This window comes from Pongo abelii, chromosome 14, assembly GCF_028885655.2.
Source record: "Pongo abelii isolate AG06213 chromosome 14, NHGRI_mPonAbe1-v2.0_pri, whole genome shotgun sequence".
Lineage (NCBI taxonomy): Eukaryota > Metazoa > Chordata > Mammalia > Primates > Hominidae > Pongo > Pongo abelii.
Window position 1 is genome coordinate 120,115,185 of NC_071999.2, and position 27,739 is coordinate 120,142,923.

The window sequence follows — 27,739 nt, forward strand, 5'->3', positions numbered from 1 at the left end:
TAGTCACAGAGATGACATGGTATATAATGTCCAGCAAATGTACATTTATGGCTTGATTCCTCACATATCTGAGGGGTCTCCCTGGGATAATACTTGCTATTTAGAATTGCCATCTTTCCTACTTTTAGGTGGAGTGGTTTTTCAGTTGAGTGTTCATAAGATAAGCATTACTGAAAGGAAAGATAGCAGGAAGAATTTTTCTTGGTTTCCCTCTTCATAGATGCCAGTGCTCCTGGATCAGAGCAGAGCCTCCTGCTCACGCACTACTTCTGAGAGCCAGTGGCGACCACAGAGGGAGTGCCCTCTTTCTTCTTTCACATTTAAATCTTTTTTTTAAAAAACTTTTATTAAATTTAATTTTAATTTGTGTGTGTGTGTGTGTGTGTATGTGTGTGTGTGACCAGGTCTTTCTGTATCACTCAAGCTGGAATGCAGTGGTACAATCATAGCTCACCTCAGGCTCAAAATCCTGGGCTCAAGTAATCTTCTCACTTCAGCCTCCTGAGTAGCTTGGACTACAGGCATGCACCACCATGCCCAGTGAAATTTTAAATTTTTTTCTTTTTTTTCTCTACAGCCCAAAATTTTTTATTTCTTTTTTTTGTAGAGACTGGGTCTCACCATGTTTCCCAAGCTGGTCTCAAACTCCCGGCCTCAAGCAATCCTCCTGCCTCAGTCTCCCAAAGTTCTGGGATTACAGGTGTGGGCCATTGTGCCCAGCCTATATTTAAATCTTTGAGCCTCTGAAGTGTATTTTAATATATGAGATAAAGAGTAGAGAGGAGGAATTTTGTTTAGCAAAATGGATAACTAATTGTCCTAATATCATTTATTGAAAAATTTATCATTTAAATATTTTATTTTGAATCCTCTGTATTAACCCTTAAGTTGCCATACCCTCTTCACAGATAGGGTATCTGAGAATAAGTTAAACATGCTCTTTGAGGTCACACCCCTGGAAACTTGAAACACCAGAATTCAAACTAAGTCTATAGGCTCCACAGCTCACTTTTTGCCCCTTCCCATTATAAACCACCTTGTCTAGTGCCAGAGCTCAAAAGAGGCCACGGGAACCCACTAATCTGCAGCCTCCTGAGAGACTGTGATTTGGAAAAGTTAAGGGCCCACCTGAGATTACCCAACAGCACAAGATATCATTAGTCTTTTTGTCTAGTGCTGCCTTCCAGGAGAACATGTTTTTAGAGAATGTCTTTGTGGTGCTAAAATAACTAAACTCGCTTAGATGATCCAAAACATCTCAGCCTACAGCAAACTTGGCTTCATTTTGCACTAATAAGGTTCTATTGTTAATTTCAGAATCATATATTGCTATTTGAGATGTACCAATTGGCTTTAGATGGGAAAGGATTATAAGAAATCGGAAGGTTTATGCTGCAAACAGGGAGAGTGAGAGTTGGCATGTGGCTGGTACATTCCTTCCTTTTATGCTACCCTTTTGTGGAGAGGAAAGTATGCTTTGCAGAGAGGTGAGAAGGAGGAAAAGCAGTTGGCTTGGCAGATGGACCAGGAGTGCTGCTCCCAACTGGGGCCCACAGGGTAGGAGCCCTCACATTCCACAGAGGAAGGTCAGCAGGAAATACTGACATCATGTCCATGTCTATGAACAGCTGGAATGCTCTGTGGTTCCTGACCCATGTGAAAAATATGTGAGGTTGAAATGGGGAGATGCCCACTGCCATGAGCCATGTCTCCCAACATCCAGGTTTCCACCATCGGCTTCCCTTCAGAGCCCTGAGAGAGCAGCCCTGCAGACACTGTTCATGGACACTGACCATGGCAAGAGGTGGCGACAGAGCCTTGAGCTTAGTGGTCTCTAGCTAGTAGGACTGATGATGGGGTGATGTGGGATTGATAGGGGGAGTAACATGGTATTAATAGTAGGTTCTCTGTGGGGTGACTGGGGGCATATCACGGGCCTGGTGGTTGTCATAGCTCGGATCTTGTCTTACTGTCTGCGTGGTAGAGCTTGGCTAAAGCCAAAGGACACCCTGGGCCTACCCCCATTGCCCTAGAGGAGAAGGCAGGGCAGGTTCTTTAGGCACAGCTGCTGCACCTATTCTCTGTTCTCTCTGCTCTCAGGCTGTGGACAGTGCTGGGCTCACAGAAAAAGGTCTCTGACCTTGTGGACCAAGGCTTTGTAACCTATCTATGGGGAATAATATGTTTTGTTAATTTCCAATGTGGACAGAGATTTTAACACCCTCTTCCAGTACTTGTGATGTGGTTTGGACACCATGTCTCTTTGCTCACCACTCACCAGGATGGGACCAGACAGCCTCAGCCCTCCATCTGAGATAATACCCCAAGCAGGGAACCTCTTGGGAAAAGGCAGAGTTGCTATGCCAAATAAATCGCATGTCCATTTAGTAATAAACCAACACAAATAACACAAGTGGATTTTTGTGATGTTTCCAAAGGTGAGCCTCTCTGTCCAGTGAAGCTGAGGAATCTGGACTGAGAGGGCCCAGGCTGCAGTCCGACCTCCAGCACCTTAGGCAGCCAGTGTTTCCAGTGCTGCAGCCACAGCTGAGTGGAAGACAGTTTACCAGACTTTAATGATGTTCACAAAACAACCACAGCCCTGGGCATGTTGTGTGCTCTTTGTAAATTAACTCACATAATCCTCAGGACAACCTTCTAAGATGGGCACTGTTGCCTTCATCTCACCATGTTGGATGGCACAGTCACCAAGTTCCTGACCTCCTCTTCTCTATTGGTTTATTCTCAGGCTGGAAAAGAGGCATAAACTTGGAGAACCCAAGACCCCGGCCCAGCGTGCAGCCCCAGCAGCCAGACCAGTCTTGGGCAACAGTGTGCGATGTTCAGCTGTCTGCGTCTCCAGTGTTCCTATTTCATCGCATCTGAGTGAGGGATTTGGGAGGTAAAACAGGCAAATAATGAAATATACAAATCTTCATTGTGCGATTTTGATCAGTTGCTTCTCCTATGCAACCCTCACCCCAATAGAGACAACCTCTCGTCGGAATGCTCCTGCACACCCTTCTCAGCAACCCCCACCACCTGCTCCCCACTCCCCACCAGAGCAACCAATGTCCTGATATCTCCCATCAGAGGTAAGTGTGGCCTGTTTTTGAAAGTCATGGACATGAAACCACGCAAAATGTACTTTTTGTGTCTGACATTCACTCACCTCCTTGTGCAGAACCTTGAAGTCCTCGTGAAGAAATGTGGTGCCGTTAGAGTCCTGCACCTTTTCTCCCCTCACGGATTGTTAGAACCCAGGTGCTGTGCTATGCCTGCTAGGGCCAGTGTTTGACAAATTCCCCGCTTCGCTAAAGAGGAGGGGTCATGTCTGGAAGTGACGGGCCCAGTGATGGGCCCACTGTCTGTCCTGGAGGGCCAGACCTATCGTGCCAGTGAGTGCGGGCGTTGCCCACCGTTGTGTGTGCGGCCCTAGACACACTTGCAGAACTGGCCCCAATAGGGAGTTTAGAGAGACGACTGCACAGGCGAGTGGATGAGTGAGTGACATTTCAGAAGCTGAGGTTTGTAGCTGCTGCCTGCAATCTGTCCTGAAGTCCAGCAGCAGCAAAGGGGTGGGGAGGGGGTCAGGCTCACCTGAGACAGGAAGGTGGGTTCCCCCAGGCAGAGGCTGAGCAGAGGGAATGATTGTTGGGACATCTCTAAAAATAAGTGACAGAAAGTTCAGAGTTCTCTCACGCAGTCTAGAAACACAGATTCTTACTGCACAGATTTTTCTTTAAAGTGAAGCAGGAATTTCAATGCTCTGAACGGACACCAGCAAACCAAGGCAGTTCTGGCTCATCCAAGGGTTGGGGTTCTTATTTCAAACTCGAGAGGCCTGGACTAAGATGCGTCATCACTAACCAGGCTCCAACAAGGCAGAAACGCCGCTTTATCAAAACCACTGCAGGCTGGAGGGCGATGAGAGCTGCCTTGCCAAGGCTGGGACCGCCAGCAGAGTCACACTCAGTTTCCAGGTGGGGCCCGCCAGCTGGGGGCTGGCCCTGAAGATCACAGACTCCCAGACCGAGGGGGCAGGAAGGCCGTCTCATCCGGCGGGGGCCCCGTCCAGCGTTTTCTCCTGCTCTGTAGAACCTGTGGAGTCATTTCAGGAAACAAAATATACGAAGCTATCCGGCCTCAAAGCCGTAAGTAACTAAGTAACTGAAAAATTAGACCCAAGCTTCCAGAACAACGGTGCAGAACTAAAGGCGTTTCTTATTCCTCTCTGTTCTTCTGTCACCACCAGGGCTGAGCGTGCGTTCGAGCTTCTCCTGCATCATGAGCAGGATGCTCTGGGACACCTTGTCCACGTCTGTGTCCACCAGTCCTGCTCAGAATCTCCTCAGGGGCTTTTCCACAATGCCCATCCAGGCGTCACCCTCACTCTAGGCCAGGAGGAGACGCCATGCCCTGAGGATTCAGCCTCTTCTTCTTCATCCCTCCCAGCGCCCAGTGTGTTGGGTGCACACAGTAGGTGCCCCATAAGTATCATAAGACCACAATGTGTTGGGTGCACACAGGTACCCCATAAGTGTCGGAAGACCACAGTGCTCCTAGTGTCCTCCTCCTAAACACCGCACTACTCACTATGCAACATGGTTTGTACAGCTCTTCAAGGGAGAAAAACAAACTTCTCAGAAGTCTCCAACAAAATACAAATGTTTTGGTATTGAGTATATTGTATTTAACTCAAAGCATTGGATGCTGTCAGGCTGGCTGGGTGATATTTATGAAGAGTCTTAAAGGCATTTGTTGTCCCAACATTCTATTTCTGGGAATTTATCCAAGGGAAATAATTCAAAATGCAGAAAAACTATGGCCAAAAATATTCATTGTAGTATAGCATTATTAGTACTAGTGAAAAATGTACACCAACCAAATGTCTAGTAGGGAGGTTATTAAGGGGCTGTGGTAAATTCTCTGAATGTATGAGAAAGAGAGAATAACATTTATCAAGAATTAATAACATTCCATCCATGAGTTATGATAATCTGTGATAATTCCATTCTAAAAGATATAAAATTATATATATGACATATGAGCCCAACCATTTTTTTCCTTGAACTACAATTTAAGAGTTCTTAAGGGAAATATGGCAAAATGTTCAAGGATGGTTTGTGGTTTCTCTGGGTGATGGGACTCTAGGTGATTTCTTTTACATTTTTTTTACTATCATGAGCGTATTACAATGGAAACTTCCGATGGGACGCTGGCCCCACCCTGTGTGCTGGTTTCTATGGCTCCCTGTCATGTCCTCTGCACCCTCTCCTCTCCCCTGAACACAGTTCCTAGAGACCTTGAGTCCACACCCCTGGGGCTCTGCACACTGCGCGTCCGGTGGTGTCTCCAGCGCCGTGTGGATGACTTTCCCGCGTGTTTCCCCCTCTACACAGTTGAGGAACAGAGAAGATCTCCACTTGACAACGGACACAGCACTAGTGAAGCCAATTATTGCTACATCCACTGATAAAGTCCGGGGGGAATTAAATTTTTTGGTCCATGGATGCAAATTGCCTCCAGGCACCTTTACTGTCTCGGTGCTCTCCTCAGGAGGCTGCTGTTGGTGGCCAGGGATTTTGCCATAGCAAAGTTCTCACAGATTCCCAAACAATAGCACTCAGCTGTCTGCCTCTCTGGCAGGAGGATGGACATTCGCAGCTTTGGACTCACTTTCTTCCAAATATGAACACTTTCAAAGACAGGGATCTGCCAATGACTTTACCAGGAGGGCCTTGCAGGAGCTGTCACCGCTGTGGCATGCAAGAAAGCAAGAGTCCTCCAGGAAGCCGGCCAAGAGGCGCCTTCTCTTAGGCCAAACATGGGCAACATGAGAATAAGAATACACAAAATCAGGAGAACTAACAGGAGGCTGTGAGGAACTCCCCCCAAATAATGAGGAAGCTGGAGAATAAGACCAGCCTGGTCCAACTAATGGCTGCTCCGTTGGAGGCACAGGAGTGCAGAGGCAGCGAGGCCTGCAGAAGACTCCTCGCTGCGCTGGGCGGCAACTCCAATGAAAAGCTGCTAATCAAACACATCTGAATTCACACTATTTTAAAAATAAGTCTGTAAAGGCAAAACAGGTTAATAGTATTTTGACACTAAGCTTGTAGTTATAACAGATACTTTAAAAGGTCAATCCCAGTTGCCACGGTGACTGCAGCTCAGGCACTGCAGAAGTGCGTGAAGATGACAGTGAGGGAGCCGCAGCCTGGAAGGGTGGGTCCCAAAGTCTCACTGGCTGATAGGGTTTGGCTATGTCCCCACCCAAATCTCACCTTGAATTGTAGGTTCCATAATCTCCACATGTTGTGGGAGGGACCTGGTGGGAGGTAATTGAATTATAGGGGCGGGTTTCTCCTGTGCTGTTCTTGTGATAGTGAATAAGTCTCACAAAATCTGATGGTTTTATAAAGGGCAGTTCCCCTGCACACACTCTGTCACCTGCTGCCCTGTGAGATGTGTCTTTGCTCTTCTTTTGCCTTCCACCATGATTGTGAGGCCTCCCCAGCCATGTGGAACTGTGAGTCCATTAAACCTCTTTTTCTTTATAAATTACCCAGTCTCGTTTAGGTCTTTCTTAGCAGTGTGAGAATGGACTAAAACACTGGCAAATACCAGGAACAACTGTGGTGGTTGCTGTAACAAGAAGGATGACAATCCCTGCCTACTGAGCACACAGTGTGCCGGATGCTGCAGCGCCTATGGGCGGAGAGGCCTCACTCAGTCTCACAGCGACCCCACAAGGCAGGTGTCACTGCCTCAAGCTACAGATAAAGAAACCGAGGCTTGAGAAGAATCAGTGACCTGTAGGAGATCACACAGTTAATAAGCAATCAGGGCCATGTTTGCAACCCAGACAGAACTTTCAAGCCCTTATCAGCGACATGGAAATAAATAACTCAAAGGTTAATTCCAGGAAGTTTCCTTACTCAAAGCGCATCTTGGCATTGATTTCACATGCAGCAAGCCTCATCCCAAGCAATGCTAAAAGGTTTCATCACCCCAGCCCCATCCCCAGGCACCTGCTTGTCAGATTTTAAGGTGAAAAAGAAAGAGGAAGGATCATAAAAACACCCACAAAGAAATAAAAGGGGGCTATCTAACTATTTTGGAATTAATCCCCTAGACTTTTGGAATGAGGACACTTTGAGGAAAAGGTTATGGCAAGTTTGAGTCTGTCACCAACCTGCGTCCGAGCCCCAGCAGGCCCTTCAGGTAACAAATCAAAGGCCTATGTCCTGGTTCTTGCCGCTGCAGGCCTGGCCAACACTTTCTCTTAAGCGGCACCCACTGACCGGGTGCCTGGCAGCCTCCTCAACTTCCCTCTTCACTTGCTACATCTGATCCTTCAACAAGGCAGGAGTCCTGCGTCTACAGCCTTCTCCAGGAGCAATCTCTGTCAGGTTAATTAAATGGCAGCTACTCCCCAGGACAGTTCTGGAATCCTTGCTGAATCCTGGAAGCTCCAGGCAACCGCAAGACCCAGAATCTTTCTGTCACAGTTTAAGCCAGAGGTAGGGTCCCAGCAGGGGCCACTCGACCTTGCAGGAATGCCCCCACATCCCACCCACGGGATGTTCTGGATCCCACTTCTGTTGTTGAGGTGAGGCTTTATTTTATTTCAAAAGTGTAGTACTTAGAAAAAAGTCAAGATAGTTGTATCTAGGAAGTAAAGATTCGTTTAATAAATTATTCAAAACTTCAGTGTATCCTATTGCAATAATACTGAAATCAACTAAGAAAAAGGATGACGATACCCACCAAAGGGAAGTTAAGACCATCTTCTTAAGTAAATCAGAACTGGTGCCTGCATAGAATGCGCTGCTAAAAGATATTTAAAAGCAATGAAAACACACAGATGCGACCTGCTGTGTTTGTAATGTGCAGCCCAAGTGTGATTTCATATGACAGTTTCCCAAATTGCACCCTTCTGTGTGCAGATTTCAAAGTTTTGCCATATCCATGTGCTCTGAATTATTGTCTACCTAGGGCATCTTCAATAGACTCATTAAATACATTTAAATGTAAAATATGTTTACATTTAAATACATTTAAATACATCTGTGTGAGATTGCAGGTCCATTGTGCTGCCTGTTTTTTTCTACAGCACACTAAAATAAATTAGTAACTATTTTTAAAAATATCCATCCAGGTACCACCTAGAGCCCTGTCATATCCCCTCTGATCATCATCCACTGGCACTGGGTGTGACACCTTCCCCATGGGACCATGGCAGGACAACCCAGGAAGAGTCAGAGGACAGTGGGAGTCAGAACAGAGTGGGCAGCGCAGTGCCCAGCCCCCCGCCGGACAGCAGTGTCCTGAAATGTCAGCATGCTGGCATTTTATCCTACTCCTTTTATTAGGGAACCTGAAATTTAAAAACATAGGCAGGCCCTGCTTATCAACACGGGTAATTTCCTATCTCGAGTGCATTCTCACTGAAGCAGGCCTTCCTATGATATGTCCTAGGGAGATGGGTGCCATAGTTTGGGTTAACACTGAAAAACATAAGGACAGTATAAAGATTTGAGTAGTAACCAAGATGGCACTCTTTAAACTTCAAACAATGTTTTTACAATTAATTTTTTTCTAATTATAAAAGTAATCCGTGTAGATTGCAGACCATTTGAAAAATACAGGAAAGCACAAAGAAGGAAATAAAATTTATGCAGAGATAACCACTACTATGAAGTGGGCACTCAGTTCCATTAGGAAAAATTCCTAGGGGAGGAATTAGGGAATCAAATATTAGTTTTCCTGTCAAGTGTGGTGCCAGCTGTTCTGGCTGGCCACACATAGCCCATGTGCCAGGCCAGCCTGCGCCCCTCCATCCCTCCACACACATCTGGAGCTGGGGGCCCAGGTGGCCTCTCCCACAGCTAAGGCTCAGCAGAGCCAAGGGTGGCTGCCAGGCCCGCTGGTGCCCTCTGCATGCATCACTGCCTCTTGGGAATGGGCCAGGACTGCAGAGTGGGAGAGCTCTTAGGAAGGCTTGGTGGAGACAAACTGGCAAAGTGTTTTTTAATGCTACAAAACCAAATATATGCAAGAAAGCTGTAAAACTTGGAGGAAGATGACATTCAAAGGGATTCTGCCCTCAGATCACCATGACAGCATCTTTAATTCTTGCCTTAATTTAAGGAAATAAAGCTTAAAATCATGAGTGATGAATTATAAGATTTTAAAAATTTCTTTTCTTTTCACCAGGATAAAACAAATTCAAAGAGCAGACCTCATAGAGATGTTCTCACAAGAATCAAATCAATTCGGACTCACATATTTTAAGTTAAAAGGAAGCATTTGAGATGTATATGTATCATTGTCAGTTCCCTGCTTTACCTGATCTTTTCACTTAGTTGAAAATATTTCAACAAATAAAAGGGCTCCTAAGTGTTCAGCATGTTTCTGCATCTAGTCACATGCTTTTTCATGTCCCTTAGTGGAGTTTTATATTTCTGTTTGCTTTGCAAATGTGTACATGGTGGGTTTTATATTTTTATGCTCTCAGACTTACCAGTCCTCCCATCTCTGGTTTCTGCCTTTGGTATCATGCTGACATCTCTCAACTGACACAATTTTTTCCTATAGTTCCTTACAAAATTTGTTGTTTCTTCAATATAAATTTTGTACTCATTTCTTGGCCTAACGAGTCCTGGGTATTTAAGATGCTGGGTTGTTATTTCGAACAGGCTCCCCCTCACTCTTGCTTGCGAGGCGGTTATTGCTAGCATCTGGGAATGCTATTGGATTTCTATATTGATTTTACTCACCATCACTGTAATTTCCTCTCTTAATTTTACTAACTTTGAGTCCATCCTTTGGGGTGTTTGGGAAAGTTTTGTGGCTTGAAGTTCTGACTCTGGAATCAGCCAGACCTGCATTTGCATTCCAGGAGTAGCATCTGCAAGACGTAAGCCTTGGGCAGGTCCCGATTCTCTGCAAAATGTGTGTGGAATGAGACAGAGTGACTGGAAAATGTATACAGGGCCTGGCACAAAGAGACACTTGGATGTGTCGTCTGCAGGTGGTGATAGTTTCTTTTTCTTTCTTTCAAATACTGCATACTTTGTTTATTTGTTGATTGCTCTTGCTGCACTGGTAGAGCTTCTAGACAACCTGTGGATACAGATGATCTCCTGCTGCACCCCTGAGCTGGAGAAGCCCCCTGTTTTTGGGTTGAGGGTGCGGGTGTTTCACGTTCAGGGTCAGGAGGCTCCTCTCAATTTGTGCACGGTGCAGACGTCCCTGTGGTCTTCTTTGATAGATTTGGGGAGCCTGAGTTGCTTCTGTGGCTGAAGAAGTTCTCAAGTCCCAGTAGGAAGAAGCCAGGGAGCCTTTCGGTACTGCGTGGATTGGATATGCCATTAAATACCTTACGGGGACTGCGCTTGGCTGAAGTCCGGGTGATTTCTGGGACAGCTGGGTTCAGGGCGGAGTCCTGTCGGGCTCCCTACCCCTGCAGGTGCTGCTCTCTGAGCCTCCCCACCCCCACTTCTGCTCCCACCGGGAGGATCTGCTGGCCTGGTGGGGCCCAGGAATGTAGAAGACTTTCCTCCTTCTCCCCCACCTTTCTTCTCTCTTGGTTATCTCTAAGTCTAAAGGGTTGTGGAAATGTGTTGGGCAAAAACACATGGGAAGCCTCCAGGGAGAGGCAGCCTGTCTTCAGCAGGGAGATTTATGACTTTCGATGTACAGCCAGGAGGGTGAATAAAAGCTGGCATGTAGAACACATTCAAGTGCATTTTCCACTGACTTTAAAAAGCAAAAACATGTTAAGGAAGTTTCCTTTTATTTCTGGTTATCAGTAATTATTTTTCAGGTAAGGTTGTTAAATTATATCATTGCCTTTTCAGCAATAATGATGAAAACCAAAGGATTTCCTCTTTTTGACCTACTTCCCTTTCTGATGTGATGAATTAGTGTTTTAAATTATATAACATGTATTAATATGACTATATTTTCTAATATTGAACCAATCTTGCAATCTTAAGATAAACACAGACAGGTCTTATGTATTATTATTTTACTATGTGGCTAGATGTGATTTGCTAAAAATTTGATTAGAAATTTCTTTTTAAGTTTTTAAGATCAACTTTATTGAAGTATAATTCATGTATAATAAACCCTTTGGAGTGTCCAATTCAATGACCCACCACAACCAAGATACAGAACGACCCAGCCCTCCCTCCAGACTCTGCGGATCCTCTGCAGCTAGGGCCCCTTGGCCCCGCACTTGGAGCCACTGATATGCTGTCATTGTGTGTTTGTTTGAATTTTTTGCATTACATATGCTGCGTTCTGATTATCCACCTTCTGCTGATGAATATTTAGGTGGTTTCCAGTTTTTGGCTTTCCACTTCTCCTGGATCAACACCTACAAGGGGAATTGCTGCATCATATGATAGGTGGAAACCTTCAAACTGTTTTCCAAAATCGTGCCACGTGCTGGCTTTTCTGGTTGCTCCACATCCTCACTAATACCAGCTATGGTCAGTCTTTTTCATTTCACCCTTTCTAGTGGATTTGTACTGGAGTCTCTTTGTGGTTTTAATTTGCATTTTCCTGATATGCTTATTCAACATCCATATATCTTTTATGTCTGTCTGAATCATTTGCCCACTCTTGTGTTGGGTCATTTGCCATCTTCTCATTGATGCATAAGAGTTATTTATCTTGGACACCAGTTTAGATATATGTATTGCAAATATTTTCTCTATTCTATGATTTGCCTTATTGTTCCCTTAATGGTATCTTTCCCAAAGCAAAAATTTTAAATTTACCAAGTTTTTCTTTAATGGTTTATGGTCTTTTGTGTCATAGCTAAGAAATATTTGCCTGCTTCGAGACGTTGTTCTAGAAGTTCTATAGTTTTTGGTTTTACATTTAGGGCTATGATTCATTTTGAGTTAATTTTGGTGTATAATATCAATCAATGTTCATTTTTTCAGCCAGGTGCAGTGGCTCACACCTGTAATCCCAGCACTTTGGGCAGATCGCTTGAGGTCTGGAATTCGAGAACAGCCTGGCCGACGTGGTGAAACCCCATCTCTACTAAAAATACAAAAATTAGCTGGGTGTGGTGGCAGGTGCCTGTAATCCCAGCTACTTGGGAGGCTGAGGTAGGAGAATCGCTTGAACCTGGGAGGTGGAGGTTGCAGTGAGCTGAGAATGCACCACTGCACTCCAGCCTGGCAACAGAGTGAGACTCCGTCTCAAAAAACAAAAACAAAAACAAAACAAAACAGAAAAAAAAGTAGGATTTTTATATTAATAAAGGACATTGGTCTATGGTTTTCTTTTTGTTATTGTCTTTGCCTGGTTTTGGTATTAATATTAATTTTGTAAAATGAATTGGAAAGTGTTCTTTCCTCTTCTATTTTCTAAAGGAGATTGGGTAGAATTATAAATTCTTTAAACATTTGATAGAATTCTCCAATAAAACCATCTGGGCCTGGAGATTTCACTTTTGGCAATTTTTAAATTACAAATTCAATTTTCTAAATAGTTGTAAAACTATTCAAATGATCTATTTCATATTGGATGTGTTGTGGTCTTTTTTTTTAATGAATTGGTCAATTTCATCTAAGTAGTCATATTTACATAGAATTGCTTGCAGTATTCCTTTAATATCCTTTGATGTCTGCAGGGTCTTTAGTATGGCCCCCGTTCATTTCTAATACTGATAATTTATGCCTTCTCTCTTTTTTGTCAGTCTTGCTACAGATTTGTCTATTTTATTGATCTTTTTAAAGAAAAAGTTATTTGTTTCCTTGATTTTTCTCTTTTGTTGTTCTTTTTTCAACTTTGTGGATTTCTGCTCTTATCCTTATTATTTCTTTCCTTCTGCTATTTTGGGTAAAATATTATTTTGCTTTTCTTTTTCTAGGCTCTGGAGGTGGGAGCTTAGGTTATTTATTTGAAACTTTTCTCTTTGCTAATATAGGTATTTAGTATTATAAATTTCCCTGTCAGTACTGCATTAGGTATATCACTTAAATTTTGATTTATATTTTTATTGTCATTCGATTTAGTGCATTGATTTTCTTTGACTTCCTCTGTCACCCATGGATTCTTTAGAATAGTACCGCTTAGTTTTCAAGCATCTGGACATCTTCTTGTTATCTTTCTGTTATTGATTTCTAACTTGATTCTATTGTGGTCAGAGAACACATTCTCTGTTTAAAATTCTTTTTAAGTCTGTTGAGATTCGTTTTATGGCCCAGGATATGGTCTATCTTAGTATACATTCCATTGGCATTTGGAAACAGCATATATTCTGGTGTTGTTGAGTGGGTGTTCTGTAAATGTTGATTAGATTCTATTTGTTGATGGTGTTATTGGGTTCTGTGTTCTTGCTGATTTTCTGTCTAGTTATTTTATCAATTATAGAGAAAAGCATGTTGAAGTCTCCAACTATAATTGTAGATTTGTTTATTTCTCCTTTATGTTCTATTAATTTTTGCCTCACATACTTTGTATATCACTATTAGGAACATACATGTCTAGAGTTCATTCCTATGTCTTTTCGGTGGATTGACCTTTTTATCATTACACAATGTCCCTCTCTGTCTCTGGCAATTTTCTTTGTTCTGTCGTCTATTTTATCTGATGTACTATAATCACTTCTGCTTCTTTTTTGCTTAATGTTTACATGATAAATTTTATTCCATTCTTTAACTTTCAACTCATCTATATTGTTATGTCTGAAGTGAGTTTCTTGTAACTAACACATAGTTAGGTCACAGTTTTTAATCCATTCTACAAATGTTTGTCTTTAATTAATGCAGTTAGACCATTTACATTTAATGTAATTATTGATATTTTAGGGCCTAAGTCTGACATTTTATTTTTTGTTTTCTGTTTGTTCTGTTTTTCAGTGCTCTGTTTTCCTTTCCTGTCTTCCCATGAGTTACTCGAACAATTTTTATAACTCCATTTTGATTTGTCTATAGTGTTTTTAAGTATATCTCTTTATATTACTTTTTAATGATTGCTCTAGATATTACATTTATATAAATAGCTTATCATTGTATACTTGTATCATCATTTTACCACTTTGAGTAAAGTACAGAAACTTCACCTCCCTTTATGTCTTTTTTATCTCTTATCTATGATATAATTGTCATAAGTATCTCCTCCAGGTATATTAATATTTAGAGCTACAGTGGTTTAATTTTTGCTTCATCAAATATAATTTAGAAAATTTGAGAGGAGAAAAAAGGCATACTATATATATCTATAGTTTTGCTACCTTGTTCTTCCTTCCTGATATTCTAAGTTTTCCTCTTTGATCATTTTCTTTCTGTGTAGGGAAGCCCCTTTAGCCATTCTTTTTGGATGGATCTGCCAGTGACAAATGTTCTTAGTTTTCTTTCAGTTAAGAATGTCTCAATTTTCCCTTTCAATCCTGAAGATTATTTTTGCTGAATACAGACTTTTGTGTTGGCAGTTTTGTGTGCTACTTCCTTCTAGCCTCCACGGTTTCTGATGAGAAATCTGTTGCCATTTGAATTGCTTTTCCCTGTGGGTAAAATGTCATTTCTCTCTGTGTCTTTACTTTGCAGAAGTTTGACTATGATGTGTCTTGGTATGAATTTTTTTGAATGTATCCTGTTTGGAGTTTTTTCAGCCTCTCACATTTGTAGGTTTATGTCTTTTGCCAAATTTCTTAAGTTTTCAGTCATTTTATTTTTGTTATGTTTCCAGCTCCATCCTCTTTCTCCTCTCCTTCTGAGATTTTGATGACACGAATTCAGATCTTTTGTTGTAGCCCCAGAAGTCTCTAAGGTTCTGTTCATGTTTTTTCCAGTCTATTTTCTCTCTGTTGTTCAGATTGGGTAATTTTTATTGTACTTCTGTTTCGCTGATTCTTTCCACCGTTTCTTCAATTTTGCTGTAGAGCCGGCCCATTGAGGTTATTTATCAGTAAGGACTTACTACTGCCATTGTGTTGCTTGTTTTCTGGTTGTCTCGTAACTCCTCTCCTCCTCTCTTTCTTTGTTACTGTCATCCTTTGTGGTTAAGTGATTTTCTCTGGTAGTATGTTTTAATTCATTGCTTTTTATTTTTAGTGTATCTATTATAGGATTTTGCATTATGATTACTGAGGCTTACAAAAACACTTTATAGACATTTTGAAGAGATGACAACTATTGTAGATCTCTGTCTGCTTTTTAAATCATTTTTCTCTCTTTAATTTATATGGTGTTTATCAATCTCTTTAAGTTTACTACTATTTTCCTCTATTAAACCTGAACTTTTTATTTCAAATATTGTATTTTTTAGTTTTAAAATTCCGTTTGGTTCTGTTTAATATTTTATATTTTCCTGCCTAGATTTTTTATATTTTCATTCATCATAAGCATACCTTTACTTCACTGAGCACTACAATAGTTGTTTTAAAGTACTTGTCTGGTAACTCCAACAGTCTTTTCATCTCAATATTGGAAACTAAAAGCTGTCATTTCTTTTGAAGATTGGTAATATTTTTCTTGGTCTTCATATGTCAAATAATTTTGGATTTTATCCCAAATATAAATTTTACATGTAGTTGCTCTGGATTCTATTTCTCCAGAAAGTGTGGACAATTTTTGCTTTAGCAGGCAATCACCTTCCTCAAGAGAGGAAGCTTCTAAACCAAGGCAAGTGGTCTGCAGAGCAAAACGAAGGCAGGCAGACCTCCTCCATCCAAGAGGGCTCTTGGCTTCACTCAGGAGAGATTCACTCAGGAGAGATTCATACACATGCCGACAGTGGAAGAAGCGTTGATCAGGAGATAATTCACACATGAGCCAACAGTGGAGGAGGCGTTGATCAGGAGATGACTCACACGTGAGCCGACAGTGGAGGAGGCATTGACAGGAGAGATTCACACGTGAGCTGACAGTGGAGGAGGCATTGACAGGAGAGATTCACACGTGAGCCGACAGTGGAGGAGGCGTTGATCAGGAGAAATTCACATGTGAGCCGACAGTGGAGGAGGTGTTGACAGGAGAGATTCACACGTGAGCCGACAGTGGAGGAGGCGTTGACAGGAGAGATTCACACGTGAGCCGACAGTGGAGGAGGCGTTGACAGGAGAGATTCACACGTGAGCCGACAGTGGAGGAGGCATTGACAGGAGAGACTCACACGTGAGCCGACAGTGGAGGAGGCATTGACAGGAGAGATTCACACGTGAGCCGACAGAGGAGGAGGCGTTGACAGGAGAGATTCACACGTGAGCCGACAGTGGAGGAGGCATTGACAGGAGAGATTCACACGTGAGCCGACAGTGGAGGAGGCGTTGACAGGAGAGATTCACACGTGAGCCGACAGTGGAGGAGACGTTGACAGGAGAGATTCACACATGAGCTGACAGTGGAGGAGGCATTGACAGGAGAGATTCACACGTGAGCCGACAGTGGAGGAGGCGTTGATCAGGAGAGATTCACACGTGAGCTGACAGTAGAGGAGGCATTGACAGGAGAGATTCACACGTGAGCCGACAGTGGAGGAGGTGTTGACAGGAGAGATTCACACGTGAGCCGACAGTGGAGGAGGCGTTGATCAGGAGAGATTCACACGTGAGCTGACAGTGGAGGAGGTGTTGACAGGAGAGATTCACACGTGAGCCGACAGTGGAGGAGGCGTTGATCAGGAGAGATTCACACGTGAGCTGACAGTGGAGGAGGCATTGACAGGAGAGATTCACACGTGAGCCGACAGTGGAGGAGGCGTTGACAGGAGAGATTCACACGTGAAACGACAGTGGAGGAGGCGTTGATCAGGAGAGATTCACACGTGAGCCGACAGTGGAGGAGGCATTGACAGGAGAGATTCACACGTGAGCTGACAGTGGAGGAGGCGTTGATCAGGAGAGATTCACACGTGAGCCGACAGTGGAGGAGGCGTTGACAGGAGAGACTCACACGTGAGCTGACAGTGGAGGAGGTGTTGACAGGAGAGATTCACACGTGAGCCGACAGTGGAGGAGGCGTTGATCAGGAGAGATTCACACGTGAGCTGACAGTGGAGGAGGCGTTGATCAGGAGAGATTCACACGTGAGCTGACAGTGGAGGAGGCGTTGATCAGGAGAGATTCACACATGAGCTGACAGTGGAGGAGGTGTTGACAGGAGAGATTCACACGTGAGCCGACAGTGGAGGAGGCGTTGATCAGGAGAGATTCACACATGAGCTGACAGTGGAGGAGGCATTGACAGGAGAGATTCACACGTGAGCCGACAGTGGAGGAGGCGTTGACAGGAGAGATTCACACGTGAAACGACAATGGAGGAGGCGTTGATCAGGAGAGATTCACACGTGAGCCGACAGTGGAGGAGGCGTTGACAGGAAAGATTCACACGTGAGCCGACAGTGGAGGAGGCATTGATCAGGAGAGATTCACACGTGAGCCGACAGTGGAGGAGGCGTTGATCAGGAGAGATTCACACGTGAGCTGACAGTGGAGGAGGCGTTGATCAGGAGAGATTCACACGTGAGCTGACAGTGGAGGAGGCGTTGATCAGGAGAGATTCACACGTGAGCTGACAGTGGAGGAGGCGTTGATCAGGAGAGATTCACACATGAGCTGACAGTGGAGGAGGCGTTGATCAGGAGAGATTCACACATGAGCTGACAGTGGAGGAGGCATTGACAGGAGAGATTCACACGTGAGCCGACAGTGGAGGAGGCGTTGATCAGGAGAGATTCACACGTGAGCTGACAGTGGAGGAGGCATTGACAGGAGAGATTCACACGTGAGCCGACAGTGGAGGAGGCGTTGACAGGAGAGATTCACACGTGAGCCGACAGTGGAGGAGGCGTTGACAGGAGAGATTCACATGTGAGCCGACAGTGGAGGAGGCATTGACAGGAGAGATTCACACGTGAGCCGACAGTGGAGGAGGTGTTGACAGGAGAGATTCACACGTGAGCCGACAGTGGAGGAGGCGTTGATCAGGAGAGATTCACACGTGAGCTGACAGTGGAGGAGGCGTTGATCAGGAGAGATTCACACGTGAGCCGACAGTGGAGGAGGCATTGACAGGAGAGATTCACACGTGAGCCGACAGTGGAGGAGGCGTTGATCAGGAGAGATTCACACGTGAGCCGACAGTGGAGGAGGCATTGACAGGAGAGATTCACACGTGAGCCGACAGTGGAGGAGGCGTTGACAGGAGAGATTCACACGTGAAACGACAGTGGAGGAGGCGTTGATCAGGAGAGATTCACACGTGAGCCGACAGTGGAGGAGGCGTTGACAGGAGAGATTCACACGTGAGCCGACAGTGGAGGAGGCGTTGGTCAGGAGAGATTCACACGTGAGCCGACAGTGGAGGAGGCGTTGACAGGAGAGACTCACACGTGAGCCGACAGTGGAGGAGGCGTTGACAGGAGAGATTCACACGTGAGCCGACAGTGCAGGAGGCGTTGACAGGAGAGACTCACACGTGAGCTGACAGTGGAGGAGGCGTTGACAGGAGAGATTCACACGTGAGCTGACAGTGGAGGAGGCGTTGACAGGAGAGATTCACACGTGAGCCGACAGTGGAGGAGACGTTGACAGGAGAGATTCACACGTGAGCCGACAGTGGAGGAGGCATTGACAGGAGAGATTCACACGTGAGCCGACAGTGGAGGAGGCGTTGATCAGGAGAGATTCACACAGAATCAGACAGTGGAAGAAGCATTGATTAGGGTGACAGGGCACAGCCAAAGGCTGCTGCACGGACAGAGCAGGGCTGTCCACAGGCAAAGGGGTCCCCTCAGATTGCTGGCTGGCTGTTTATACCTCCACCTAATTACATGTAAATGAGGGGTGGGCTATTCACGAACCTTCTGGAAAGCGGTGTGGAGGTCATGCAGTCCTGGTAACACAGGCTGCTTCCTCTTCTGTGACTGGCATCATTTGGCGCAGCCCCCAGAGTCTCATGACAACTACCTTGTTCTGCTCAAGAGCCCTGTGCAGTCCCCTCTTCTGTGGATGGAAACTGAGGCACAGCAATGACAGCATCAATGGAGCCACCCAGCTCCTGGCCTAGCTGTGCTCTGCAGGAGCCTCCACTTGGGGGCAGAGGACAAACAGCCCCGCACTTGGAAGCACAGCTCGGGAGCAGCAGCTGAGTTGCGCTGTGAGGAGATGCCAGGCGGCTGTTTATCCATCGGATGCTTGCAAGTGATGGGGCCGGGTTTACCCTCCTTTCCTGCCCATGATTTGGGCTCTTGGCAAATCAAAGGTTTAAAGATATCAGCTCTTGGAACCACAAAGTAAACACAGCATATCTTCCTAATTCCTTTCACCACGCGGTGCACAGTTTTATGTGCTAATTGCGTTTACTGGAAGAACTCATGGCTGGTTCAAACAAATCCTTATCGTGGAAAAAACGTCTCCCCTGCCGTCAGCTGCTGTTGCTGGTGGGATAGGAGTGCAGCACGGAGCACAGAGGCTGGAGCTGTGTCAAACCGGGAGGCAAGAGTGCAGGTGCACTGCTCCTGAGCTCAGCAGGCCCCACGGCATCTGCTGTGTGTAGAGGGGCTGACCGTAGATCACTGCTTATTGTGGTTCTGTTTAAGAGTCCTCCCTGGTAGGATCCCTGCTCCTTAAAAGCACAATGCAGAGCATCTTAGCTCCGATGCACCAAGCATGCCCCAGCTGTGCCTCAGTGAGGAGGGTGAGCTCTGGGCCAAGACACCCTCCCCTGGTCCAGGACGCCTGAGCGCTTGTGACTTGGGATGACTGACAAAGTCCCTGGCCAGGTTTGTTCTTCCCAGGCTGTCCCAGTGGCTTCTGAATTTTCGGCCCATGTCTTGGGTGTAGAAATTACAAGAGAATTTTAGTAGAGCAGTGTGTTGTTGGCAAGCAAGTTAGATCATCCCATTGAGCTTCTGTGACTTTCCTCTTTGGAGTTATGGTTCCAAACCAGAGTTTCCCTAGGAAATAAACACGGAGGGGCTGAAAGGACCTGGGGCCATCGAGAGTGGATGGCCATATCCAGGAGCCTTGATGCCAGTGCCAACTGTTCCCTGCACGCTTCCACATCCACGCCAACATTGCAAGGCTATGTCACAGACTGGAACAGCTACAGTGATGACACACCTGAGGTAAACACAACTCCAGCAGCATCCTGGCCCCTCATGGGGCAAGTGCACATGGAATCTGGAAACTTCACAGCTGAGCCTACAAAGGTGCTCATGGCACTCAGAAGGATTTCTGGGTAGGTAAAGCCCAGGCTAATCACAGGTTCGGTGACCCGACAGTGCATTTAGGACAGTGACACTAGATGGGACGACCAAGCTCTGAGTTACACAGTGGGGTGAGTTAGACAGTGGGGTGAGTTACACAATGATGGGGTGAGTTACACAATGGGGTGAGTTACACAGTGGCGAGTTACACAATGATGGGGTGAGTTACACAATGATGGGGTGACTTACATAATGGGGTGAGTTACAAAATGGGGTGAGTTACACAATGATGGGGTGAGTTACACAGTGAGGTGAGTTACACAATGGGGTGAGTTACAGTGGCGAATTACACAATGATGGGGTGAGTTACACAGTGGGGTGAGTTACACAGTGAGGTGAGTTACACAATGATGGGGTGAGTTACACAATGATGGGGTGACTTACATAATGGGGTGAGTTACACAATGATGGGGTGAGTTACACAATGATGAGGTGACTTACATAATGGGGTGAGTTACAAAATGGGGTGAGTTACACCATGATGGGGTGAGTTATACAGTGAGGTGAGTTACACAGTGGGGTTAGTTACACAGTGGCAAGTTACACAATGATGGAGTGAGTTACACAGTGGGGTGAGTTACACAATGATGGGGTGAATTACACAATGGGGTGAGTTACATAACGATGGGGTGAGTTACACAATGATGGGTGAGTTACACAGTGGGGTGAATTATGCAGTGGGGTGAGTTACACAGTGGGGTGATTTGCACAGTGGGGTGTTACACAATGGGGTGAGCTACACAGTGGGGTGAGCTGCACAATGATGGGGTGAGTTACACAATGATGGGGTGAGTTACACAATGATGGGATGAGTTACACAGTGGGGTGAGTTGCACAGTGGGGTGAGTTACACAATGATGGAGTGACACAGTGGGGTGATTTTTACAGTGGGGTGAGTTACACAGTGGGGTGAGCTGCACAATGATGGGGTGAGTTACACAATGATGGGGTGAGTTACACAATGATGGGGTGAGTTACACAATGATGGGATGAGTTACACAGTGGGGTGAGTTGCACAGTGGGGTGAGTTACACAATGATGGAGTGACACAGTGGGGTGATTTTTACAGTGGGGTGAGTTACACAGTGGGGTGAGCTGCACAATGATGGGGTGAGTTACACAATGATGGGGTGAGTTACACAATGATGGGGTGAGTTACACAATGATGGGGTGAGTTACACAGTGTGTGAGTTACACAGTGGGGTGAGTTACACAGTGGGGTGAGTTGCACAGTGGGGTGAGTTACACAATGATGGAGTGACACAGTGAGGTGATTTTTACAGTGGGGTGAGTTACACAGTGGGGTGAGTTACACAATGGGGTGACTTACACAGTGGGGTGAGTTGCACAGTCAGGTGTTACACGGTGGGGTGAGTTGCACACTGGAGGCTTCAGGCTCGCTCCCCCTTGCTCTCCCCCAACAGATCCAGTGGTAGGAAGTCATTTCAAGCAGCTTGTGAACATTCACAGTAGCAGCTCAGGATCATCCTGCTGCTTCTTAGAGGGGAGCAGGACAGGTTACTGCCTCTGACATGGGGGAGGAGAGAAAACTCCTGAATTTTGGTGCCCCCAGATATATCGTGGATCAAGAGGTCAGTATTATTCCATGCTTCTTCCCACTGTGAGGCATGCGGGACATGCCCCGGGAGGCCCATCGGGAGGTCAGGCAGTCTCACAGGGGAAGCATCTCAGCCATGTGAAGCGGCCGTCCACACTCTCAGAGGAGCCCACCTTGTAAGGCACTGGGAGTTGAGTGACCCTGAGGGTCCCAAGGCTGGGAGAAGATTCAGAGCTTGCACTCTTTGTCCATAGCCATAGCTGGCTGTGTGGGATTCAAATGGAAAATAGAGGGTTCCAGAAACCACGATGACCACAGACAGCCCTTGCATCTGCAGGGCACATCAGGGCTCCGAATGTGCTGTCCAGCTTATCAATCATCACCGAGACCTCCGCAGAATGAGAGGGCCCCGCAGAGACAGCAGGCGGGGGCCAGGCCTTGGCAATGCTGCACACAGACCGGACCCCAGTCGTCCTGCCATGGCCATGCCCATCTCGGCTGAGGGCACCGAGGTCTGGAGAAGGTCCTCACTTGCTCAAGGACACACAGCGGGTAGATTGGCTAGATTCATGCTCGGAGTGTTTCCTGCTCTCCCTGGGGCCCCTTGATGTCAGGTTTGGGTGACGCTTTCGCCAATGTCCTGGCTGAGCAGATGCCTCGGGCCATCACGTGGTTCCACCATGTCGCCATCCTCCAGCCCACAGAGCCTCCCATGAGAGGCATCCTTCAGCCTGGGTCCCAGGACTGAGAGGCCATGCAGCAGAGCTCCAGCTGACTGTCACGTGCCTGTAGTGTGAGTGAGAAGCACACGCTGTTGCTGGAAGCCCAAGACGCAGGAGGCCGTTTGTTCCTGTGGCACAGCCCGGCTCAAGCTGACTGATCCCAAGCCAGGCTCAAGCCTGCCTGCCCAGCCCCAGAGCCACCACTTCTGCCCCACAACCCTGCCCTCGGGGTGACAGGAAAGGCAGTTCTTACGCATCGTAGAGAGGAGGCGGGTGCAGTCGCTGCAGTAACAGGAGCTGATAAGAGCCAGTGGCACTGAAGAGCTGCCTGCTGGGGAGCGGCTCTGTGGAATTCCACCCTGGGCACAGCGGACACACGTGTCACTCTTGGCAGTTGTGGACACTAATGAGACTTCGGGTGCAGCTGCCTGCTTGGGCCTAGACATTCCGTGGGGCAACGGGGACACCCGGGGCAGTGCCTCACCCCGACACCAGGCCAGCAGAGACTGGTGGACCCCTCCCTTCCCCAGAGTGGGCCCATCAGGATGCCCAAAGCTCCCAGCTGGTGGTCACTGATTTCACACTTTGACCCGTCTCAAAACGTGAGGTCTCTGTGAAAGCGCAGACACCTTGAGAGCCCCAGCATATGGGTGTGTGGCTGATCTCCCTTCCCTCCTAGCAGGAAACCCAGAGCCCTGAGCAGCTGTCACCCAAGATGGTGGCCCCAGAGCCACCTGGCCAGGCTCCCCACTTTTTTCTGAGCTGGACTCTCATGGCTGGTAAGAGCCCAGGGTACCCCTCCAGCTCTGGCCTCCCAAATCTGGCTGCCTCCAGGTGTTCCCCATGTCCAGCCCTGTGATGGGGGTGCAGAGCGAGGCTTGGGCGGGGAGCAGGTTCTGATCTCAACTCTTCCGTGCTCTGGGGGAGCAGGGCGGCTGCCTAAGGTCCCAAGGGCAAGGGCCCGAAGCAGCCGGTCAGGATCGTTGAGGAGAATGCCTGGACAGTGCTTGTTGAGTTCTCCGCCCATAGTAGGTGCTCAGTAAACGTCAAAGATTTCCCAGATATTTGTATCGCTGCCAAGCTGAAGCATTTAGAAATGCATCAGTTTCATCTCCTCTTTGTGGCTGGACTTGGGCCCAGAAGCTGGCCCCCAAAGTGGCTTCACTTGTAGGACCAAGTGTGAGCCCAGCCCAGCCCACAGCTGCCCCGCAGCCCTGCGACCCATTTGTTTATAAGGTGGAGGTGTCGGAGCTTCTGCTAGGAGCCGCCACCAGCCTCTGAGTCAACCAGAGGCCCTGGCGGCTGACCCCCTACAGCCCCTGGGGCCACAGCCCGAAGTGTGGGTTGAAGGGCCCTTGGCGGAAGCCTGGCCTGCAAGCACCGGCATCCAAGCTTCTCCGTCAAAGCGATCCCATGCCAGGAGCAGACGTGACTGCTTCCTCAAACCAGGAAAACCTGTCTAAAATTCCGCATGTCACTGCGGGCCTTCCTCTTCCGCCCTCCATCCTCCAGCAGGTGTCGGGCCCCAGGCTGGAGGCCACATGCCAGGCTGGCAGGATTTGTCCACTGTGAAGCTCGACACTCCCGCAGGCCCTGTGCTGCCCGCCCAGATCCCCCTGCCTCAGGATACCCTCCACACCCTCCGAATTCCCAGCTGCTGCTCTGGGGCCCGCACGGAGGGCTTGGGCCCAGCATCTGAAAGCTCCAAAGAGGCAAACGGGGTCATGTCCAGGTAAACCTCAAGATGTGGCTCTGAGGAGTTTCCTTTTATGGATTTTACTGCTTTTTAAAAACACTCCTTATTTTCGAAATAGAATGTGATGCCCCACCCTCACCCTGTCCAGGAGGCCCAGCCAGCCCCTCTTCTGTGCCCCTAGACACCCCTGAGAACTCCAGGCACCAGCATTAATATCCTGGAGCCCTGGAGCCCCAGAGCCCCTGAGTGTGCCAGATATTGAGTGTGCCAGGCCTGTGTGCCAGGCCCCAAGTGTGCTATGCCCTGTGTGTGCCAGGCCCCAAGTGTGCCATGCCCTATGTGTGTTGTGCCCCCAGTGTGCCAGGCACTGAGTGTGTCAGACCCTGAGTGTGCTGTGCCCTGTGTGTGTCATGCCCTGAGTGTGCTGTGCCCTGAGTGTGCCGGACCCTGAGTATGCTGGACCCTGTGTGTGCTGGACCCTGTGTGTGCCGGACCTGTGTGTGGCAGGCACCGTGTGTGCTGGACCCTGTGTGTGCCGGGCCTGTGTGTGGCAGGCACCGTGTGTGCTGGACCCTGTGTGTGCCGGGCCTGTGTGTGGCAGGCACCGTGTGTGCTGGACCCTGTGTGTGCCAGACGCTGTGTGTGCCAGGCCCTGAGTGTGCTGGGCCTGTGTGTGCCAGACCGTGTGTGTGCCAGGCCCTGAGTGTGCTGTGCCCTGTATGTGCCAGGCCCTGAGTGTGCCATGCCCTGAGTGTGCTAGGCCTGTGTGTGCCAGACCCTATGTGTGCCAGGCCCTGAGTGTGCTGTACCCTATGTGTGCCAGGCCCTGAGTGTGCTGGACCCCATGTGTGCTGGGCCCTGAATATGTCAGGCCCTACAGGCGGCGCCTGCAGATGGAGCTCACAGAGAGGCTAGAGGGGGAAATCTGCTTAAAGTCTTGTCTGCTCTCTTCATCCTTCAGTGGATGTGGAATTTAATCTGGCAGATACTTACGTAGCTGCTGGATGGTAGAACTGTACAAGGTCCACCCCAGTGAGGAGGGAGCTGTGGGGTGTGGTGGGAATGGAAGATGGGGGCTGTGGCCCAGTGGGCTCCCTGTGTCCACCCCACGTCCACCCAGTAACTCATAAGCCACAAATAGATGTGCCTTGATCTACTTAATGCCTCGTTGCTAGATATTTGGATTGTCTCCTGTTATGCATTTGCCACCCAGAGCCTCGTCATTCCTCCTGTCATTACTTTCTGGTGGGAGAGTGGGTCAAAGGTGTGAACTCCTGTATTCACCCCTAGGTTTTGTCAGATCGCTTCCGAGGCTGCCCTCTTCACCGTGGCTGCCGAGTGCAGAGGTGGGCATCTGAGTGGACAGAGTGCTGCTTGGCTTCCTTGCATCTCCTGGGCCATGCGTGGTGACCTATACCCACTGCATTGCTCCTGTGTGCCCTGCACATGCGACCGTGTCTTTCCCGTGTATTCAGTGCTGCTTCGAGTGTGAGTTTCTCTGTGTTCCAAATCCTGACTACAGCGATTTTACAGATGAACCTTAATAGATGTGAAATCTGTAAGTAGCTATTAATCTTTGTGTCATATTTACTGCAAATATTTCCCCCACTCCACTAGCTTCCAGTTCTGCTTTGTGGTTTGTGAGCGACCAGTGCATCCAGTTCCTGCTGCAGCAGCTGCAATGTGCACTGTCCTGCAGGAAGCCCTCGGGGTGGGGCCTGGGGGCTGTGGGAAGCTCAGCAACAAGGTACAGAAATGGGCAGCTTTGTTTCATTTATTTATTTATTTTTACTATTTAATCATCTCACCTTATTACACTTTAATTAAAATATCGATCTTTACACAATACACTTGAACTGTGGAATAAAGCAGGACCAGATGTGGACCCTGGAGCTGACAGTCACTTGCCTCCCATCCAGCCATGTCCTAATTCTCTTTTTGCAAAAGCAACTATTTGTCCCTGTTAAAGCTGTTCCTTCTGGTCATGACTGTTTTGTCACAAAATCATATGCCTCTATTTTTGTTGCTTGAGTTATCCATTTTAGACATTATCTGTTTATTTCCTGCTGGACAGGCATTTTAGCTCCATCTTCCATACTTCCACATCCACACTATATCTCTATTTTTAGTTAAATCCATAGTTAGTATTTACATTTTCATGACTAAGTAAATATTGCTTATGACTGAGCCAAACAAAGCATGATGGTTATTTTTCATTCCATCAACAGCTTCCCTCTGCCCTTTGCCCACCCTGATAGTTTTGACTTTTTTTTTCTCACAACACATTCTCATGTATGTTCATAGTCTCCCAACTATCTTCTATCTGCCTTCACCCCCAGTGCTCCATTACGCCAGGAGGTCCATGTGCAGCCTCCATTGTGCTCCTCTCTCAGATCCAGTGTGCAGCTCTCCTTCTGGGACTTCCCTCCACAACTTTTCTCAGTTGAATACACTATTTGTTGGATCCCAGGTCTTCCTCCTTATTTTCTCCTTCATTTTGCTGGAGCACATCCTCAAGTAACTTTCTAAAATAAGTTTAAACAGGTAAATGTTTTGGAAGGTTGAATGCCAGAAAACATCTTTATTCTACCTTCATACTTGACTCATAATGTTGCTGGAACCAATTTCTAAGTTCAAAATCATTTTTCAGGAGCTAGGAATTGAACTCAACCTACCTAATTCCAAAATTAGGGTTATTTTATTTGACACGCTCTCTGGCTAGGAAGCAAGCACAACAGCTCTACCGTTATTGGCAAGTTACTGAAAGCAGCCCTTTGACAGCAGCCGCAGACCCACAGCCATACAGGATTTTCTTTTTTAAACAAGTTGCTCACCATTAGGATGCTCTGATTTCTCCATTTGTAAAATGAAGATTCTCTCTCAACTTTTGGTTTTAGTTTTTGGTCTGGCATATTTGGTAAGCTACAAGTGATCTTTGGCTGAAAATCAATCATGTGTGGCAGGTCGTTTCACCAGATGCCCTGCACCCAGAGATCTAGGGCCTTCAATCGTCCTTCAGTTGCTGTCAGTGCAAGGGCAATCTCACTCAACCCTCCACAGGGATAGGCAACTGCCACATGCCTCTGAGAGCAGGGACGCAGCAAGCGCTGACTTGGGGCTTACAGGGGTCCCGCCCGTAACAGCACACCACAGACCAGGGCTCACCCCACACACATTTTTCTCACTCAGTCCTGGAGGCGGAAAGGCCAGCATCAGGGTGCCAGCATGGCTGGCGTCTGGTGAGGCTCTCTTCCTGGTTTGCAGACCGTTGCCATGGTATTGTGATAATAACAAAATATAGATTTGGTCTTCATCCCAGATTCCTGACACCAGAGCTTCTAAGAGCCCTGGAACCTCTTGAGTGATGAGCGTGTCTTTCGTGTGCTGACGAGAGGACGGAGCTGGTGACCCGCGGGCAGCTTCAGGAAGGGACTGCTCCCCAGAAAGACCAAGGCAGGACTTATAGGTGAGGACTTTCAGATCCACCCCAACCTCCAGGAAGCGAGAGGGGAGACAGGACAG

The 27,739-nt window shown here is 47.1% G+C and overlaps 1 long non-coding RNA gene across 1 annotated transcript in view; it reads left to right on the plus strand.

Moving 5' to 3' along the window:
• The window catches only part of LOC100460925 (uncharacterized), a 58,285-nt gene extending 30,783 nt beyond the window's left edge, over nucleotides 1–27,502 (plus strand). Inside the window, exons 2-7 of the long non-coding RNA XR_008512850.2 lie at nucleotides 2,750–3,095; nucleotides 4,256–4,479; nucleotides 24,034–24,253; nucleotides 25,508–25,705; nucleotides 25,835–25,964; nucleotides 27,482–27,502. This is a non-coding gene — a long non-coding RNA (uncharacterized LOC100460925). The remainder of the gene's footprint in view (nucleotides 1–2,749; nucleotides 3,096–4,255; nucleotides 4,480–24,033; nucleotides 24,254–25,507; nucleotides 25,706–25,834; nucleotides 25,965–27,481) is intronic.
• Nucleotides 27,503–27,739: the final 237 nt, after the last annotated feature.